Source organism: Coregonus clupeaformis, unplaced genomic scaffold, assembly GCF_020615455.1.
Source record: "Coregonus clupeaformis isolate EN_2021a unplaced genomic scaffold, ASM2061545v1 scaf6782, whole genome shotgun sequence".
In the NCBI taxonomy this organism is placed as follows: Eukaryota; Metazoa; Chordata; class Actinopteri; order Salmoniformes; family Salmonidae; genus Coregonus; species Coregonus clupeaformis.
In genome coordinates this window covers 1-8,359 of record NW_025540236.1, presented here as the reverse complement: position 1 = coordinate 8,359, position 8,359 = coordinate 1, and the positions used below count along the sequence as shown (strand labels likewise).

Below are 8,359 nucleotides of genomic sequence, written 5' to 3'. Positions count from 1 at the left end.
GACGGTCCTGGGACCAGGGAGACGAGGGACATTCAGCAGTTCACTTCTACAATCAAACACTGACCTCTAGATCTAGCACTGTAGTCCTGGGGAGATCAAACACTGACCCCTAGATCTCACCCTGTGTCCTGGGGGGAGATCAAACACTGACCCCCAGATCTCACACCCCGTGTCCGGGGAGATCAAACACTGACCCCCTATATCTCACACCCTGTGTCCTGGGGAGATCAAACACTGACCCCTATATCTTACACCCTGTGTCCTGGGGGGAGATCAAACACTGACCCCCTAGATCTTACACCCCAGTTCCCTGGGGAGATCAAACACTGACCCCTATCTTACACCCTGTGTCCTGGGGAGACTGCACTGACCCCCTAGATCTTACACCCTGTGTCCTAGTGGAGATCAAACACTGACCCCCTATATCTTACACCCTGTGTCCTGGGGGAGATCAAACACTGACCCCTATATCTTACACCCTGTGTCCTGGGAGACCAAACACTGACCCCTATATCTTACACTCTGTGTCCTTGTGGAGATCAAACACTGACCCTCTATATCTTACACCCTGTGTCCTGGTGAAGATCAAACACTGACTCTATATCTTACACCCTGTGTCCTGGTGGAGATCAAACATCGACTCCCTAGATCTCACACCCTAGGTCCTGGGGACTAAACACTGAGCCTCATATCTTACACCCTGTGTCCTGGGAAGATCAAACACTGACCCCCTATATCTTACACCCTGTGTCCTGGGGAAGATCTAACACTGACCCCTATATCTACACCTGTGTCCTGGGGAGATCAAACACTGACCCTCGATCTCACACCCTGTGTCCTGGGGGAGATCAAACACTTGACCTTATCTTACACCCTGTGTCCTGGGGGAGATCAAACACTGACCCTATATCTGCACCTGTATCCTGGTGGAGACTCAAACACTGACCTCTATATCTTACCTGTGTCCTGGGGGAGATAGAACACTGACCCCCTAGATCTCTTACACCCCTGTGTCCTGGTGGAGATCAAACACTGACCCCCTAGATCTTACACCCTGTATCCTGGTGGGAGTCAAACACTGACCCCCTATATCTTACACCCTGTGTCCTGGGGGAGATCAAACACTGACCCCCTAGATCTTGCATCCTGTGTCCTGGGGAGATCGCTGCAGTCCCTAGATCTTACACCCTGTGTCCTGGTGGAGATCAAATACTGACCCCTAGATCTCACACCCTGTGGCCTGGGGGAGATCAAACCACTGACCCCTGATCTTACACCCTGTGTCCTGGGAGAGATCAAACACGGACCCCCTAGATCTTGGCACCCTGTCCTGGGGGAGATCAAACACGGACCCCCTATATCTTACACCCTGTGTCCTGGGGAGATCAAACACGGAACCCCTTATCTTCACACCCTGTGTGCTGGTGGAGATCAAACACCCTAGATCTTTTGGCACCCTGTGTCCTGGGGAGATCAAACACTGACCCCCTGGTATCTTACACCCTGTGTCCTGTTGGGATAAACTACTGACCTTCTCCCTGTGGCTCTGGTGGAGAATCAAACACTGACCCCCTAGATCTCACACCCTGTGTCCTGGGGAGATCAAACACACTGACCCCCTTAGATCCACACCCTGTGTCCTGGGGGAGATCAAACACGGACCCCCTAGATCTCCACCCTGTCCTGGGGGAGATCAAACACAGGACCCCCCTATATCTTACACCTGTGTCCTGGGGAGATCAAACACTGACCCCCTATATCTTACACCCTGTGTCCTGGGGAGATCAAACACTGACCCCCTATATCTTACACCCTGTGGTCCTAAAGAGATCAAACACTGACCCCCTATATCTACACCCTGTGTCCTGGGGGAGATCAAAACACAGACCACTAGATCTACACCCTGTGTCCTGGTGGAGATCTCGAGGAGAATTGCTTTTGCTGAGACAATGACGTAACTCCTGACCTCATGATTTGATTAAGCAAATTAGGACTGTCCAAAAGATTTAAATAATTAAAAATCCGGCATTTGTTAATCGCAATTTTGAATTTGCTCAAATTTAGCCCTGAATAAATATTTTTTTCATTTTAAGAGTGCATTGAGTTACAGGCATACTTTGCAAGGGAAGGAGTGGCGCAGTGGTCTAAGGCACTGCATCGCAGTGCTATCTGTGCCACTAGAGATCCTGGTTCGAATCCAGGCTCTGTACGTGATAACTCAAGCCGTGACCGGGAGACTCGTGTACGCACACTGTGGCCCAGCGTGGTTCAGGGTAGGGGAGGGAGCCAGCAGGGGATGTAGCTCAGTTGAGTAGAGCAGTTTTTGGCGTTTGCAACGCCAGGGTTGTGGGTTCGATTCCAACCCGGGGGCCAGTATAAAAAAAAGATGTATTCACTAACCTGTAAGTCGCTCTCTGGATAAGAGCGTCTGCTCAATGACTAAAATGTAAATTAAAATGTGAATCTCTCATTTTGGAAGGCATTATTTTGAGTTATAATCATTGCCGGCCAGGCGTAGTGGGTTGTCCTTTCGACACCTTGCTCAACTACACCCTGTCTGCTTCTCGCATTCTATCATCACACAAAACAAATCCACACGTTGTAATTATTCACTCTTTTGGAGCTCACGGCCAGCATCTGGTGAGTTCCTTCTCTTTCCTCCCGCTTAGCACATGCAGCCTACCTGGGAAGAAATGTTTGAGTAGCCGATTCCTTTTTCAGTGGTCCTGTGTGCCAAATGTGTGCATCTTACCTTCGGTCCCAGTGGTCAAGTTATCAGGTTACTAGGTAACATGAATAGCTAGACAATGGCGTTTGTTAAGAAAAAAAAAAACGCGTCGCGCGAATAGTTCAAAAGCCAACCCGCGGCAGAGAAAGAAAAAAACACATAGCTCCGTTAATTAGGGAGCATTTCGTTGACATGATTTTTGTTAGAGAGGCACACGGTCTCCCGATGGTAAATGGTGTAAGCATTTTTCTGCTATTTTCAGTGTTGTGTTCCTGCGCTTGAAAAAAGGGTCAGTGCGAAACCAAATGTTTGCTTAAAATGTTCCGTGCAATGAAGAAATGGAGACGTGATTAACGGCGTCAAACCTTTTTACAGCAGTAAACATGGAGCGTTATTCCACGTTATCTTTGAGCAGCCCTAGATGAAATACATTCTCTGATTAGTGTCTTAAACCTTTTGTGGTTTCCCTACATATCCTCTTTACCCCTCCTCCCCGCCTCCTCCTCCCCCTCCCTCCCCTCCTCCCTCTCTTCCTCCCCTCCTCCTCCTCCTCCTCCCTCCTCCTCTCTTCCCTCAGCCTCCCTTCTCCCAGCCAGCAAGGTACTTCCCAGACTCAGACACGCTTGAGGAGATCTTTGGTCAGGTCAAGACCCAAGCCAACCCTGTACCTGGACTTTTGAACTCTCCCCTTTGGGTGAAGGTTATAAGTACATCGTTGGACGGACCAATCGCTGGTTAATGTTCCTAACACTAAGGTAGTATCTCTCCTAATCAGTGTAGTTAATGTTTCTATCACTAAGGAGTGATATCTCTCCTAATCAGCTGGTTAATGTTCCTATCACTAAGGAGTGATATCTCTCCTAACGCTCGGTTAATGTTCCTATCAAGGAGTGATATCTCTCCTAATCAGCTGGTTAATGTTCCTATCACTAAGGAGTGATATCTCTCCTAATCAGTGGTTAATGTTCCTATCACTACTAGGAGTGATATCTCTCCTAATCAGCTGGTTAATGTTCCTATCACTAAGGTGTATATCTCTCCTAATCAGCTGGTTAATGTTTCCTATCACTAAGGAGTGATATCTCTCCTAATCAGCTGGTTAATGTTCCTATCACTGAAGGATATCTCCAATCAGTGGTTAATGTTCCTATCACCAAGGAGTGATATCTCTCTAATCAGCTGGTTAATGTTCCTATCACCAAGGAGTGAATGTTCTTCCTAATCAGTGGTTAATGTTCCTATCATAAGAGTGATATCTCTCCTAATCAGCTGGTTAATGTTCCTATCACCAGGTAGTTATCTCTCCTAATCAGCTGGTTAATGTTTCTATCACCATGAGGAGTTATCTCCCTAATCAGCTGGTGTACAATGTTCTTATCACCAAGGAGTGATATCTCTCCTAATTCCGGCTGGTTAATATTCCTACTCCTTCAAGGAGTGATATCTCCCTAATCAGCTGGTTAATGTTCCTATCTCAAGGAGTGATCTATCTCTCCTAATCAGCTTAGTTAATGTTCCTATCACTAAGGAGTGAGTATCTCTCCTAATCAGCTGGTTAATGTTCCTATCACTAAGGAGTGATATCTCTCCTATCCAGCTGGTTAATGTTCCTATCACCAAGGAGTGATATCTCTCCTAATCAGCTGGTTTAATGTTCTATCACTAAGGGAGTGATATCTCTCCTAATCAGCTGGTTAATGTTCCTATCACCAAGGAGTATATCTCTCTAATCAGCTGTTTAATGTTTCCTATCACTAAGGAGTGATATCTCCTCCTAATCAGCTGGTTAAATGTTCCTATCACCAAGGAGGACAGTATCTCTCCTAATCAAGCTGCTTAATGTTCTATCACTAATGAATGATATCTCTAATCAGCTGGTTAATGTTTCCTATCACTAAGGAGTGATATCTCTCCTAATCAGCTGGTTAGTTCCTATCACCAAGGAGTGATATCTCCTCCTAATCAGCTAAGGTTAATGTTCTTATCACCTAAGAGTGATCTCCTAATCAGCTGGTTAATGTTCCTATCACCAGAGTGATATCTCTTCTCAAATAAGCTGGTTAATGTTCCTAATCACCAAGGAGTGATATCTTTCCTAATCAGCTGGTTAATGTTCCTATCACTTAAGGAGTGATATCTCTCCTAATCAGCTGTAGTTAATGTTCCTATCACCAAGGAGTGATATCTCTCCTAATCAGCTGGTTAATGTTCTTAGTCACTAAGGATTGATATCTCTCCTAATCAGCTGGTTATGTTCCTATCACCAAGGAGTGATATCTCCCTAATCAGCTGGTTAATGTTCCTATCACTAAGAGTTGATGATATCTCTCCTAATCATCTGGTTAATGTTCCTATCACCAAGGATTGATATCTCTCCTAATCAGCTGGTTAATGTTCCTATCACTAAGGAGTGATATCTCTCCTAATCAGCTGGTTAATGTTCCTATCACTAAGGAGTGATATCTCTCCTAATCAGCTGGTTAATGTTCCTATATCACTAAGGAGTGATATCTCTCCTAATCAGCTGGTTAATGTTCCTATCACTGGGTGATATCTCTCCTAATCAAGCTGGTTAATGTTCTCTACAGGAGTGATATCTCCTAATCAGCTGGTTAATGTTCCTGTCACCAAGGAGTGATATCTCTCCTAATCAGCTGGTTAATGTTCCTATCACTAAGTAGTATCTCTCCCTAATCAGCTGGTTAATGTTCCTATCACCCAAGGAGTGATTCTCTCTAATCAGCTGGTTAATGTTCCTATCACTAAGGAGTGATATCTCTCCTAATCAAGCTGGGTTAATGTTCCTTACCTCACTGGAGTGATATCTCTCATAATCAAGCCTGGTTAATGTTCCCTATCACTAAGGAGGGATATCTCTGTCCTAATCAGCTGGTTAATGTTCCTACTCCTTAGGTGACATATCTCTCCTAATCAGCTGGTTAATGTCTATCACCAAGGAGTGATATCTCTCCTAATCAGCTGGTTAATGTTTCACCATCACTAAGGAGTGATATCTCTCTAATCAGCTGGTTAATGTTCCTATCACCGAGGAGTGATATCTCTCAATCAGCTGGTTAATGTTCCTATCACTAAGGAGTGATATCTCTCTCTCAATCGCTGGTTAATGTTTCCTATCACTAAGGAGTGATATTCCTCTCTATAATCAGCTGGTTTATGTTCCTATCACTAGGAGTGATATCTCTCCTATTATCTATTGTATTGTTCCTGCAGTATGTTTCTTAACCACCATTTTAAACATGTACATAATACTGCAACAAAATGAGTCAGTAAAGTCCCTCTCTTCCTCCTCCTCTCCTCCTCCCTCACCTCTCCTCCCGTGTCCTCCGTACTCTCTCCTGTCTGGGCTTTCACTTCTCCTCAGTTCCTCCTGAACCCCTCTGTTCGGCTGTGGCGCTTCTGAGCGCGTTCAGAGATGGCTTTCGTAGTCTTTAGCTAGTGTTGTTCAGCAGCCAGTTGAGCCCGTTCTTGATGGACTTGTCCCCTTCTTACCATAGCCCAGGACAGCAGAACAAACGGAACACACAGGGAGTCAGACCGCTAAGCAGAGACACAGAGAGGCCTTGGAGGGTTTTATTTCTTAACTCTTATTTCATAGACTGCTATCCTCTCACAAAAAGAGAGAAATATGGAGGGTGTCATCTTTGAAACCAAGAAAATGTTAACTCTTTTGCTACTAGGAATTGACCAGCTGCAACAAGGTACAGCCTCACACCCACCTGCAGGTGAAGTAGAGAGACAAACCACAGCATCACTCCACGATCTGACAGAGACACTTGTTCTCGTTCACCAGCTTCTCCAGTGACAGGTTCTCGATGATGTCTGCCTCGGCCAATGCCCCGTCCCGATCCCTTGACATTAGCCAATCCTGTGGAGCCGAAAGGGATTAGTCCCGGAAACAGGTTCAGACAGCACGTGGGGTGATGTGTCTGTCTGCTGGTTCTTCTATCCTTGTGGGGGTCCCTAAAATCCCCCAAAGTCCCCATATAGTAAAACAAGGACAACTCTCCCTCGCGAGGACATTTCCCCACGTCCCAATGAGGACAAAGGTTTATTTTAATCTTTTAGGTTTGGTTACAATTGGGCTTAGATTGCAGGGTAAGGGGTTAGTGGTTACGGAAAGCCAAATTGAGAGGTATAAATGTATTTTAGGTCCCTCTGAGATGAGGATGTGTGTGTGGTGACAGAAACATGTGGCAAGGGAGGATGCATTCACGATCAAATGCTGCCCAGTCAGTTCTGTCATTCTAATTCTGTTAACATGGATTCCCTTTCCCAATAGGTTGTGCAGAATATCGTCTACTTTAAAAGAAGCAGGCAGACAGGCAGTAACTCATTAGGACAGGTTTTGGAGCTCAGACAGTAACTCATTAGGCCAGGTAGGCAGACAGTAAACTCCATTAGGCCAGGTTAGGGCTCAGACAGTAACTCATTGGGGCCAGGTTGGACCAGACAGTAACTCATTAGGCCAGGTTAGGGCTCAGACAGTGACTCACACTTGGACAGGTTTAGAGCTCAGGCAGTAACTCACACTAGGACAGGTTTAGAGCTCAGACAGTAACTCACACTAGGACAGGTTTAGAGCTCAGACAGACCGTAACTCACACTAGGACAGGTTTAGAGCTCAGGCAGTAACTCACACTAGGACAGGTTTAAAGCTCAGACTAACTCACACTAGGACAGGTTTAGAGCTCAGGCAGTAACTCACACTAGGACAGGTTTAGAGCTCAGACAGACAGTGTAACTCGCCTCGGGACAGGTTTTCCCAGCGATGCGAGGGTGTGGGAGGACCTCAGCCATGGTTTCCTGGTCTCCTGAATCCTCTGGACATCACTGGAGTCCACCACGAACATCACCCGTCTGTTTACTCACTGTAGTAGTTCTTCCAGATGCCCATGATTACATTTCATTACAGTCATTTAGCAGACTCTTATCCAGAGACACTTACAGTCAGTGCATTAAACTATGTTTAGTAGGGGGAACAACCACACATCACGAGTCATTTCAAGTAAGACATTTCTTTTAAATAAGACCTATCAGCAGAATCAGGAGAAAAGATCCAAGTGCAGGTGTGAGTAAAGAAAGACAAGTTCAAAAAGACCTGATCCTCTTCCCTCCACCTACAGGTCAAAGATGGTGACCTCAAACTTCCCCTGCTTCAGATCCCACCTTGGAGAACCCTACCCCGTGGGGCCACGTCCTCTGGGCTCTCTGTGACGCAGAACAGAACACCACATTCAGTGGTGAGGAGAAGGCCAACGTCATACATTTCTAAAGGAGTATAAAAATAAACAGTTGATTCAACTCACCTCCCCTGGATCCCGCGTACTGTGGCAGTCTTCCCAGCGTTGTCGGTCCTACTATCACCAGCGTCACTTTCCTAAAGCACAGAAGCTGGATTACTAGTAGAGATGACACTGGGATTCAAATGAGTGTGTGGTAGGAGAAAGGAGATACAGAAACATTGTATGACAATATTCACATGGGGTTACTCGAAAATATGGCATGCTGACTCATGACGAGATTCAATTGTGTAAGGATAGAGGCCACATTAGTAACAAGCAAAGACGTACGTCATTTTTAAGCTTGAGCCACTTCCAAAGCAAGCATTGA

General features: G+C 45.8%; 1 pseudogene; it reads right to left on the bottom strand.

Annotated features, from left to right (window-relative positions):
• Nucleotides 1-6,497: 6,497 nt before the first annotated feature.
• Nucleotides 6,498-8,126, bottom strand: LOC123491042 (annotated as a pseudogene).
• Between the last annotated feature and the right edge of the window lie 233 nt (nucleotides 8,127-8,359).